The sequence below is a fragment of the Astatotilapia calliptera genome, chromosome 2 (genome assembly GCF_900246225.1).
Source record: "Astatotilapia calliptera chromosome 2, fAstCal1.2, whole genome shotgun sequence".
Taxonomy (NCBI): Eukaryota; Metazoa; Chordata; class Actinopteri; order Cichliformes; family Cichlidae; genus Astatotilapia; species Astatotilapia calliptera.
This window is the reverse complement of record NC_039303.1, coordinates 22,501,939-22,514,869: the sequence shown is the minus strand read 5'-3', so window position 1 is coordinate 22,514,869 and position 12,931 is coordinate 22,501,939. Positions and strand designations below refer to the sequence as shown.

Genomic DNA, 12,931 nt, shown 5'->3' with positions numbered 1-12,931 from the left:
AATCAGTCACCTGATCTCAACCCAATAGAGCATGTTTTTTTTGGGGGGGGGCTATGTCAGGAAGTGTATCCGGTATAAAAACTGCCAAATCAAACATGCTGAGCTACCCGCTGTGGTGACCCCTTGTGACAAGGGAGCAGCCAAAAGTAGCTAAATACAAAACTGAAGGCAGAAAGACCAACAAATAAGCAGCAGCTGAAGGTGGCTGCTGTGAAGGCCTGGCAGGGCATCTCTAGGGAGGAAACACAACATTTGTTCATGTCCATGGGTTCTAGACTTCAGACAGTTATTGACTGCAAAGGATTTTCATCCAATGCATAAAAAACAATTCTTGTATTTAAGAATATGTTTGTTTGTCTAGTTACTTTTGTGCCTCTTGATATAGGGACTGTGTACAAAAATAACTGTAATTCCTGAACAGTTAATGCAACACTTTGGTTTAAAGTCTTGACTCAAAGCTGAAAGTCTGCACTTCAATCAACACGTGATTAATCTAAAATCCACTGGGTTAGTGTACAGAGACAGAGAGATCATGCAGGAGGAAGCGCGGTAAGATGTAAAACATATGCAAAAACTAAAACTGAAAATCAGGTTTCTTGAGGAGAGTTTGCAACATACACATTTACCCTGAAAATGCATTTGTTTTTTCAATCAGAAGGCAACATTATATTTACTGACAATGCTTCGCCATTACTTTTGCCATTTCAATCGGTACACTTTATAATCACATATTAAAAAGAGGACACTACCTTTCTGTCGACTCGCTCTAGTGTTTGGTAAATCCTCAAATTCACCAGCTGCTTTCACGGTTTTATCCCACAACTAAATAATAGTTCTGGCTCAGGCTGTATTTACAGGGTAATGAATGGGTGCAGCTTTCGCATGCTCATACAGCAAAACAGCCAGCAGTCACTTCCAGGCCATGCTCAGACACACATACTCGCACACACATACTTGCAATCATAAACACACACCTGTGAAAGCAATGATGGGAGTTTGTCTGTTTGTGCTCGCAGGGTCATGTTTGCCTCATTTAGTCACTATTGTTGCGATGATAGAAACTGTATGCAAACTCATTTGAGAGCGGGACACACAGTCAGTTTGGATTAGGTATCTGAGCTCTCAGCGTTTGAAATTAAATTACAAAGTGACAACAGATTAAATGTCAATTTGTTGCTGAGAGACACTGCTGGAATTTGTTTGCTCCAACTTTGTAACTGTGCTTAGCTTTAAGTAATGAACTAGTTTGTTTACTGAAAAGTGAAGCAAAATTTCCATCGTTCAACTGGAAGAGAAGTGCATATCTGAAATTAGGCTAGACAGACGGACAGACAGACAGATTTTGCAAGCAGGGATTGTTCAGTTAATGAGCTAAAAGACAATGAAGGGAAACTGAGGTGGACTTTATCTACTTTGAACAGCAAGTGGCTGATAGCATAGAGTCATAAGCGACTGCAGCTCACCTGGGCCTTCCTCTATAAAAGCTGCTCCATGTTTTCATTTGCTCTCTCTCTCTTCTCCATCTACCTGACATCATCCCTCTTTGGTGTCTGTGGTTTTCTTTTTATTAAATTCTATTTTTATTTAAGTAATTATCTTGTGTGGGCTCCCCACTCGGCACTTACATAGAGCCATTGTGTGACCGTAAAGATATAGAAGTACTGATGTCGGAAACATTATAGGTATTACAGAAGTTCATATAACCTGTAAACATAATAAATGCATTAAAAAAAGAACTAAGCATGAACTTATTACACAGTAAGGCAAAACAGAATGTGAGCAAAGACGTGTAATAAATGACTCAGCGATTTCTTACTCATACATACAGTACTGCACAAAAGTCTTGAGTCAACCCACATTTCTTTATATTTTAAGAAATACGTGCAAAGATTTATTTAAATATGCAACCATACGTACGACATATGAGGAAAAACTACGGTGGCCCTGAGAGGCCAAATGGACTGCAACTTAAGAAAACACCAGCAATAAGAAAAACGCTGCAAAAGCACACAAAACACAACGGAAATAGGAAAAACGAAATAAGAAGAAAGAAAACAGAAATCGGGAAAAAAAAAAAAAACATATTTCCAAAAGCACAAGGGAAGTGTTTCTGGGGAGACAATAACCCGACGGACCAGTTGCAGGAACCAATATGCTAAGAATTGCGCTGGGAGACACAAGAAGTGGAGGATCTGTCGGTTTTGTGAGGAAAGAAAAGATGAGAGGTAAGTGTGTTAGCCTAACTATTAGCCTAAAATCCGTCATCAGTATTATATGAATCATGAGATTAAAACACTTGCCTAGCATGTTTTGGTTCCTGCAACTGGTCCGTCGGGTTATTTTCTCCCCAGAAACACTTCCCTTGTGCTTTTTGGAAATCATTTTTTTCCTATTTCCGTTGTGTTTTGTGTGCTTTTGCAGTGTTTTTCTTATTGCTGGTGTTTTCTTAAGTTGCAGTTCGTTTGGCCTCTCAGGGCCACTGTAAAAAACAGAGTTGGTTCATAACAAGCCTGAAAGTCAATATTACAGCTCAAATTTACGCAAGCTTTCTTTTAATTTCTTTCAGTAGACTCCAGGCTTCATGAAGGACATTTTCTGCTTGTTTCATTGTGTTTTTCTATTCAGGTATGATTTTACTACATGGGATCATTGTCATCCTGAAAAATGGAGCAGACTCCCTCCAGATGATATTATACTGTGGATCAAAATCTAAAGGTGGTTTTGACATAGGCTGTGTCGTGTTTTACAGAAGGCTGCAGACACTTACTGTTGTACTGCTGCCCTGACTTCCTCTGCACATATTGATAACTTGAACCAAAAATGTCAAATTTGGTCTCATCACTTCATAGAACCTGTAGCCACTGATTTTCAGTCCAGTTCTTGTGATATTTGGCATACTTGAGCCTTTTCGTCCTGTTTCCGTTCATTAAAAATGGCTTCTTGGCAGCCGTTTTTCTGATGAGGCTTCGCCGAGCAGTAGATCGATCAATTGAAGCACCAGCTGCATCTCTCACTTCCTGTGTCAGGTCTTTGCTTGATTTTTTCCTGTTACTTCAGAATATGACTTTATCTGCTGAAGAAGTTTTTTTTTAGTCCTGCCACTTCTTTTGTCCTTTTTGTTTCTTCACATTCTGTAAGGACACTGTGCACACCATGCTGAGATATGCGAAGGTTTCAGGTAATAGTCATTTTTGGACTCACTTTGTTGGTGCCAAAAGACTATTTTGTGTCTGTCATACTGTGTTATGTTTGGCATTTTCATAGGCTAATCTAAAGAAATGGGAACAAATAATGTGTTTTTATTACAAGCTGCTAGTAACAAAGTGACTGAATTTAAAATTGGTCCTTTGCTGTCTGTAATGTGTAGACACAACATTGGTTCATCCCATGCCTTGTTTATGCATAAATGATTCATAGGTCAGTGTTAAGTGGCTTTACCAACAAAAACATTCCTGTGAAAATGGTCAGGTAAAATCAATGGACTGAAAATCAGTGGAAAAAGCAGCCAATTTCCAAAGAAGAACTTTAAAAGACCTTCAGAAATTTTAGACAAGTATTTTAGACAACAAAAAAAAAGAAAAATAACTAGAAAGCATGGCTCCTTCGAAACAAAAATATAAAAAATTAGGGTTGCAGTGTTGCGGACTTTATACCGGTCCATCATGATGAAAAGAGAGCTGAGTGGAAAAGCGAAGCTCTCAACTTACCAGTCGATCTACGTCCCTACCCTGACCTGTGGCTACGAGTTCTGGGCAATGACCGAAACATCAATGAGCTTTTTCTGAAGCGTTGTTGGCCTCTCCCTTAGAGTTAGGGTGAGGAGCTCAGCCGTTCAAGAGGGGCTCAGAGTACAGCTGCTACTCCTCCACATCGAAAGGAGCCGGTTGAGGTGATTTCAGGCATCAAACAAGGATGAGAAAGGCATGACCCTCTGGGAGGAGGCCCTGGGGCAGACCCAGGACACGCTGGAGAGATTATATCTCTTTGCTGGTCTGGGAACACATTGGTGCACGCCTGGATAACCCTGTGACCTCGGATGAGTGGAAGAAAATGGATGGATGGGTGACACAGTATTGTACATTATTTCTACTTTACAGTAAACAAATCACATTTAAAGACCAAAGCAACAATTTTTCTAACAACTATTGCAGCTAGAGCCTAAAGTTTAATATCATCTAAACTATATTAAATGACAATACACAGCCACATATTGCTCGATCAATCCACACACTAGTGTTGTGCTGTAAATATTTACTGCTGGTTTGTGCATTTATCCTCAGCTGCACAAAATGCACTATTTACTCTTAAGTAAATATAATTTCATAAAGAAACTGCAGAGCCAAGCTGTCTTAGGAAATTAACAGAAGAAATATGATTAGGGTTGCCAACCGTCCCTTAAAATACGGAATCGTCCCGTATTTCGAAACAAAAGTACACGTCCCGTATTGAGCTAATAAGGGACGCACTTTGTCCCGTAATACAGTGAGAATCAAAAGTAGTCTATAAATGTTTATGGAATTAACACTTTGTTTGAAAACATAATTCCCAGCCCCTCTCCTGCTTTGTGACCAATGAGCTGACAGCACACTTATGACAATTCGAGTATGACAATTCAGATTACCGCTCATCTCATTGGTCGAGGAAAGGTCGCTTGCGGAGAAAATACCGGAAGACGACAGATGACCACAACAAGAAGCATGGCCAACAGGGAAACAAACGCCGACACTGCGGTGCAAGTCTCGGACGACAGTACACCTAAAGCTGGACATACACTGTGCGATTTTCAAACTGCACGATTGACTCGCCCGATGCTCTGATGCGACCTGAGTGCTCACACTGTGCCTCCATAAAATAAAGGTTATAACAGAAAATCTGTCGCTCTCTCTCGCTTTCTCTCCCTCTCTGTCTCTCACTCACACAGACACACCACCACCATCAACTTTGCTAAATTGCTAATGAAAAACATTGATCAGGCAGCTGTGATTAAGCAGCAGTGTAAATCCAACTATTTTCACGGTTGTTGTGGTCGTGATCATTTTGTGATGCCACATCGAAAAGGCTCGGATGAGCTTTCCAAAGTTCTACAAGTTGTGCCTCCATCGCTTGTGTCCAGAACACCGTCTTTTTCACCGACGTTTATGTGTTTGCGCGTGAGCAGTGTGAGCGGCTGCGGTGACACGTCACGAGCGATTGATGATCGGGAGCTGGTCGTGAGGTGTTAATCGCTTCTCGTTACCCCACGTATACTACACGACGCACGATGAAGGCCAAAATCGGTCTGATCACCAAATCGGTCGCACGACTCAAAAATCGTCTCAAAATGGGCCAAAAATCGCACAGTGTAAGCCCAGCATTAGAGCAGCAATGTTTGTTCCCCTCAGAGAAAGGGAAGAATGGGAAAAGGAAAACACCTGGCTGGAAAAAGTTACTATGGGCATGTGCAGTGAATATCAGCGCTATGTGGCCAGAAGTGTGATAATATAACTTATTTTGTGTAATAAACAACTGCAAGGATAGATGATTACAACAAATAGATCACTAATACATAAAAGTAATACATAGATGAATAATGATGATGAGTTATGGTGCGTAATCATGGGAACAAGTGGGTTTACAAACAGGAGCAGCTGATTAGCATTAGAAAAGCTGAAATAATACCTCAACTGAAGCCAATTGTACTAAATGCACTAAATGTGCACTGTTACAAGAATATTTTTCTTTCTATTGTTTTCTATTATTTTAAGTTAAGCAGGACAGAGTGCTTTTAAAGAAAGATTTACTTATATTCTCAAAAGTTAAGCATGACAGGCTTCTGTTTAAGAAAGAGACCTGTTTTATTGTGTTAATGTTGTCATTTTGAGCTAAAAATAAATGGCTAAATGATCATTTGTTTCCCATATGGTCATATCACAAAGAATATGCATCTGCTTAAATCAACTTCAAGTCAAATGGTTAAAAAAATAATTTCACACACAAAAAAAGAGCTACCACACTGGGAAGGGTGAAGACAACTGGCCCTGGCCACGAGGTGTCCCTTATTTATTTTTCAGGGAGTTGGCAACCCTAAATGTGATGTTTCTGTAGCTCGACGGCGTGGAGCATATAAAACTGGGAAAACTGTCCAGTCACTATATGGCTTTGCAAAGTGCGAAAACTGCTGGGGGTGGGGGCTTATTTTGGACTTGTCACTGTATTTTGCACCAGAAAGCACTGTGTTGCAACTCATTAGAATGGCTCATGTCATCAAAGTGACTATCTAAACTGTTAATTACATTGAGCCAGAGGTCTAATTATGTCAGTTTTACAGCCTTTCTTACTGACAAAGACATTACCCACAGCCTACCCATACCAAACCAAGCTGAGGATGAGTTTCTCTGATGGTATTATTTCTGACTGAGGAAAACAACTGCAATTGCATATTTCTCGAGACATCTCAGACCGGTCACCATCTGTTCATACTAAAAGGAAGGGGGGGAAATTATGGGGGCAAGTTATTACGCAGCCATTTTACTGGTCACACTGGGCTGTATGTGGCAAAATGAATTTGTGTCCTACTTTAGGAGGAACAACTGAGCTTGGGGCTGCAAGAATAGCGAGCTCTGAGTGAGAAGTGAGATAGGCTAACAGATTGCTTAGGTCTTGCCGTGGGATTTATGGAAATTCTATAAAACATAAAACATGGAAGAACACCTAGAGGAAACATTTGTTTCTATGACAGTCTGCACTTTGTGTGGCTTCTGCACGTTTCCGATGACAGAGATGAACAAAGGGTCAGCGATGTGACCCAGGGTCATAGTGCTGTCCAAAAGGCCAATAATGCCTGTGACAAATGTCAGAGAATCTGGTGTTACTGTGAACCTGCATGGATTTATTGATTCCCTCTCTTTTTGTTTCTGTTCACAAAAGCTCTGACTCAAGTTTTATGCCCACTGCAAGCCATAAACATTTCCCAGAGTCAACAACATCCCTCCATTTTTTACACAGTCTCCCACCTCTTCCCTTTGTGTGACCGGCCTCTTCATTTGAGTGGATTTGTTTTGTCCCTCTTGTTTAGGCCTGGGCTAATCTCCCTCATCGGCACAGCTTTGGCCTGCTCTTTCACCCACTCTCCCTTGGAAAGACTGTTTGTAGTAAAGATTGTAATCTAACGGCTAATCTTTACGGCTTTCTCCAGGGCAGGGGCACAGAGCCTGGCCGAATGATTTGCCAGAGATGCAGAAACTTCTTTGTGAGCTGGGATTGAAGGAAAGAGATTCTACACATATTCAGATGTGGCAGCTGTCGCTGCTGGAGTTGTCAGATAGTGAGCCAGAAGGTGTGTCAGGTTGTATTTGTTTTATGATAACGCTCATTACTTATAGATTCTCATACAGTTCAGTTTTCCTTACTGTATAGAGAGCCAATTATTCAAAAACAGAAGATGTGTGTCTGAAGTGTTCCCTACTACTCTTCCTCTCTTTGCTAGTAAAGCCACATATGTCTGTCATAATGAGGCACAAGCAGTACCACCAAGCTGCCTCTCGTCACTAACACAACACAAAGAGATTTACTAATGCAGACTGTTAACACAGCCAGTTTTAAACACAGCCTGGGTTTTATACAGCACTACAGCAAGCAGTCCCTGGACGGCATGCATTATACACATCTAATTAAGTCTTCACATGTCTATAATAAACCACATTATGCCTTTGGGGGCTAGAGGGCAGGTCAGTAGCTGGCGTCGAGCTTGTGTGAGACAGCCAGTTGTCAGCACACATGTGTGCGTGCATGTCCGAGTTTGTGTTTTTTCAGAATCATGCCGATGATAGCTATTTAACTTTCACTAATTAACCCAGAATAAATCAGGACACCACAGTAAATATTTGTAGCCAAGGGAGTAGAGCGACGGAGATGCTCCTCTGCGGTGCTATCACACCACTGGTTGATGAGAAAGGACTGTGGCGGGGGTTGAGTGAAAGATGCACAGAGAAAGGGACAAACTGAGACAGAGAGACAGAGATGGAAAGAGAGCATGGCTGAGGAGGGCAGCTGGCCAGCTGTTAGTATAGTTTGATTGGCCTGTGGAGAGCTGCCTCTGTTTTTTCATGGCACCAGTAAAGTGCAGTGCTCCCAGTAGCAGGTGGCCGCTGCCCATCGCCTACCTCCCCCTGGGACAGCAGGGACAAAGATCATCAGTCGCTCCCTTGTTTTTTATTAAACACCTTCATGGTCTGCGGCTCCATAGCTACTGAGAAGGAAACAGAAAGGCTCTTTTTTCACACAGAATAATTAATCAGCACATTAAAGTCAGGAAAACTATTTTTAATGGCACAGCTACACTGCACTCGCTACTCCCCCCCCCCCCCCCCCCCCCCGTTTCTCTGACATCAAAGTCTCAGAAGACCTGATGCTACAAATCAGAGGCGCTTCAAACAGCCCACACAGATTTACACAGGTTGCTTCAGACATGGCATAAAAGTGTGGAGTAGTCGGCCTTTCCTTCACGAAGCCGGGCTTGGCAGTTGGAGGGATAAGGCTACGGTAAACCGAGGGAAAAGAACAGCCTCTGTAAGTGCTCTGAGTGCTTTCACCCCCCTCTTCCTCTCCACCCGAGCAGCTTGACAGCCAGGTCTCGGTGACCGTGTTTGTGACAATCAGGCTACCTCACATCATCACTTGGTTTAGCTGTTGCCATAGCAACGCACGGTACAGTAACACCGCCAGCCTCGGCTCGATTGTGAGCTGATACTCCTGGTGTTTGCTCTTTTCAGTGCCAGAAAACTGTATTTCCACATTGTTAGCCACACAACGCAAAGCAAACTCCAATTTCGCTCAGTGTCTCCATTTTTTTCCGTCTCTGTCTCTTGCCCCCCCTCCACCCCCACGCTCTCCTCTCTCCACTCCGTCTCTCCAGAGGGGTGTAATTCAATTCTCTGAATACACTTCAGAGAGGAGTGTGAAGACTCATTTAAGCCTCTCTAACACTTGTGAGTTTTTGTACCAAATGTTACTTATTTTCACTGGCTTTGGATCCTGGAAGGCCGTGCGTTTGTTTTTTTCTGGCTTCGTCCAGTAATTCAACTATTCTGAGGATTATTTTTCCTGGAATCTGAGATGAAATTCAAGCAAACTGCAAAATCAGTTTGGTTTCAAACTTTGCAAAATTACTCCTATTTTTTGCTGAAACAATTTTGTCTGATTTCTCATATTTTTCAGGGGTGATAAAATAATAAAAATAGCAGCACCGACCAGGATTCACTGGCGTTTATTGTAGAAAAAAGCCTAATAAATGAATGATACCACATATTAGCCTGCGCGGCTATTATCCGAGGAAAATGAATGTGAGGTTCATTCGTTAACTGCCCCTCTTTGTTATTCAGATTCACTCCATTGTGCAACTTCAGCACCGTGAAGGCAGAGCAAAGAATCAGAAGTTGTCTGGCGACAAAGGTGTTACTCAAAGGTGAGACAGACTGATGGGACAAAAGCTTTGAGAGGCATATTGTAACACTGCTCCTCCTTGGAGTGGTTATCTCCCTCCACTGTCCTTGAGCTTTTTTGAGCAAGTCAGCAGACATTCTGCCAAGCAAAGTCCATTTCTTTAGAGGTACACGTTTATATAAAAGCAAGGAAGCAATCTCTTACCGAACGGTTGTCCGTGTGTAATTAGGATTACAGTCACATTTAAATGGAGTGCTTACTTGGCTCTGTGTCGTGAGCTGTGGCAGCGAGAGCTTTTCTGCTTGTGGATATGAGCTGGCAAGAAGGTCAGGATGTGGGCTGGCAAGAAGGGCACCGTGTCACTCCCGACCTCTCGGAGGGGCTTTGCTGCGAGGGGTGGGGTGGGAAGGGGGACGATGACATGTGTCTCGCTCTGCCAAGTCCTGCTCCAGCACTGTAATAATACCCAATTATAACCTGGACTAATTGGAATGGCGTTTTGTTTTTCTTTCTGTTATTTCAGAAAGCTGACAGCAACAACTCACGGAAGGATCGATGGCGGATTACGAGGCTCATGGAGCTGCATAGAGAGGAGGGCTCAGACTGAGGCAGCAGCTCTCATTAAAGCCCAGCCTGATCTCAGCCAAGCCCTGGGAAAGGAGGGTGAAAAAGGCAGGAAAAAACAGAGGAGGGAGGAAGAAAGGGGAAAGCTGCAGGAAGAAAAAAACACAGAGAAAAGTTTACTGTCCCCTTTGGACATGGCCTCTGCTGGACTCTTATAAATGGGTATTGTTCCCCATGAAGCACACAGCGACTGTTTACAGTTTCCCATAAAGGAGGGCTTTATTCCTGCTCAGGGATGCATTGTGACAAGATAATTTGAATAGCTGAGGTCTTACCACAAAGCTATAAACATTTACGGGCAGTTGACACGGAGAATAAAGAATGAGCCACGTAACCTCTGCAAGATGCCGGCCTGACTCCTGATGACACAGCCAAAGCTCAGTCGACTACTTCCAAACTCTGCCGCCGTCCTCAACACGCTGGCAGACGGGGCGAGGAGGAGAGACAAACGCAGAGAGGAAAATGCAAACGAGCACATAAAAAGGAGCAAAAGAAAGACAGATAACTAAAGAGAGGCGATGCAGGTCTCCGACGTCCCCTTTGACTTGTTCCACAATGAAATGGCGGTGTCTTGTTTTTATGTTTTATCACAGAAGTCGACCGCGAGAGCAGACCCACGGGAGCAGCCAGACATGAGGCTGAATTCGATTAGACGGTAATCGGAGATGGACAGGCAGTGGTGCAGTCAGCGCCCGCGAGCCGAGGGGACTCCATAAGCAAACTATCCCCATGACTTTCTAGTTTAGCGATCCGTCGCGGTGGCCTTTATGAGTGTTTATAATCCACGACTTAGCTTGGTTTCGAGCTTTGTTTTAACTCTCAAAACCATCCTCTGGAGTGCGTGCAGTAATAATATCAGGACTCAGATCCATTAATGAATTACCAACCTCATCTCACTGCTGCTGCCATCTCCACGGGCTTAAGTAGGGAAACTGAGGTCTTGGGGAATTAATCACATTGGATTGCATTTTCTTTGAGGCTTTCCCATCTACACACAATCTTCCACCTCTCTGTCTATCTTTCCCGCTCTCACTGCTACAAAGTTGTGTTTCCTTTTTCCCTTTTTTCTCCTTGTGCCTTACTTGGCATTCTGTTCATTCTCCAAGATGTTTCCAGCGTAACCAATGATTAACAATTATGCCAGTGCATCTAATTAATGCCGGCTAATTACGAGGTTGAGATGCTGATGGGGAATGGGGGGTAGGACTAGGAGATTGCAGCATCAGAAATAATCAGGAGAGAAGAAGAGGCTGTAGCAAAAAGCCAAAAAAAAAAAAAACAGAAGAAGATGAAGAGAGGGAGAAGATGAGTGTCTTAATTGGCGTGCTCAGTTTTTGTCTCAGGACCCTGAGCTTATTACATTAAAAAAAATTGGAAAAGTTGTGCATAAAATTGTTATACATACTCATCTAATTTATTAGCCATGTGCATCACATTAAAGAAAAAATAAAAGGGATACACAGGATGTCTGTTTTCCCACTTCTGAACTGGATGGGAATTAAGTTTAAACCACGTGAGGTCCCTGGAGTGGCGGGGAAACTCAAGCCATAATTACGTCCATAAAATGCCCACAGACAACTAATTTGCTGTTCATTTGTCAAGAGCTGGTAAACCGAAATAGCCAACGCATGCACGAAACACGCACACACACTTCGACCTTTAATATATATATAAATCACACCAACTAACGATCGCTCGCTCTTCATTTACCCTATTTCTTTTTTCCTTCTTTTACAATCCACACACCATAGACCTCTGCCCAGTTTCCCACCTCAAGCAATACTTCATTGGGAAAATAGCCAAGAAAAACGAGCTCTCTCCACGGCTCATAATGAGGCTGCACGGAGCGTTCATTAGCATAGTCAGTGTCTACGGTCCTACAGTATATCGGGGCGTTATGTTCAGTGACGTTTTTATTCCTACAACTATTCTGTAAGGGCTCCATAATACTGTCCAAGAAAGAAAACACATCATATATTAAAGGGACATGATTCCTGCTTCCTATTCAAATGAGCACATCTGAAGAGAGCAAAGATGGAAGAGGGGGGAAAAAGAAAAGGGAAAGGGGGGGGCGTGGTTGGGGAATTACCCGGAGAATAGTAATTATATTCAGAGGAACCAATTTAGAGTGCATGTTTGTTGTTTTTTATCTTTCGGCTCAGAGAAGAGGTAGGAGGCTGCGCAGCTCGGAGCGGTGACACGGGTCCTCTTCAGTCTTCCGAAGTGCATTAAACTAAATGATTGACAATGATTGAAACCACATGGAGCCTGAGGCAAATTACCGGGGGTGAGACTTCATTGTGCAGATCTGCTGCTGAGCTGCTTTCACAATTCATGTTTAGAGTGGGGTGGGGAGCTTTCTGCAAAAAAGGGATATTTGTTAGTCATATAAATGTAACATAAAGTTCAAGAGGAGGATAAAGAAACGTTTCCGCATCCTGTAAGAAAGGGTGTAGCTCTCAGTGGGTTGTGAGAGGCTGAGCTAACACTGCGGCCTGCTCAAACACAATCAGAACAGCAGCAGGTGAAGTCAGGGCCAACAAGCTCGACTCCAGGGATGTTTGTCATCGAGTGTTGAACAGGGCGGGTGGCGGTGGTGGGGGAGTGGAGGGTTATGTTTAGCGCTGTCAAAGCGAGCTATTTGTGTTTGAGATGCTGCATTGAATAGCGCTTCCACCTGGCAGAACTCAGCCTGAGTGGATTTCCATCTATTTTCCAAGTCCTCACCCTTTTAGTGTCAAGGTAGGAAGCGTTAAGTTCGATGGGAATCTTAAATAGTAAATCAATAGTGCGGCATTTATTTCTTTATTTTCATTCAGGAAGTTGCATCTTAGTCAATATCCTGCTTCATTCATCCTCACCTCCATCTTCCTCGCAGCATCGTCGA

General features: G+C 42.9%; 1 long non-coding RNA gene across 1 annotated transcript; it reads left to right on the top strand.

The window, feature by feature from the left end:
- Nucleotides 1-2,194: 2,194 nt before the first annotated feature.
- Nucleotides 2,195-12,086, top strand: LOC113029187 (uncharacterized). The gene is made up of 3 exons (XR_003273357.1): nt 2,195-2,225; nt 9,360-9,442; nt 9,944-12,086. It is a non-coding gene; the product is annotated as an uncharacterized LOC113029187 (long non-coding RNA).
- The last annotated feature ends 845 nt before the right edge of the window (nt 12,087-12,931 follow it).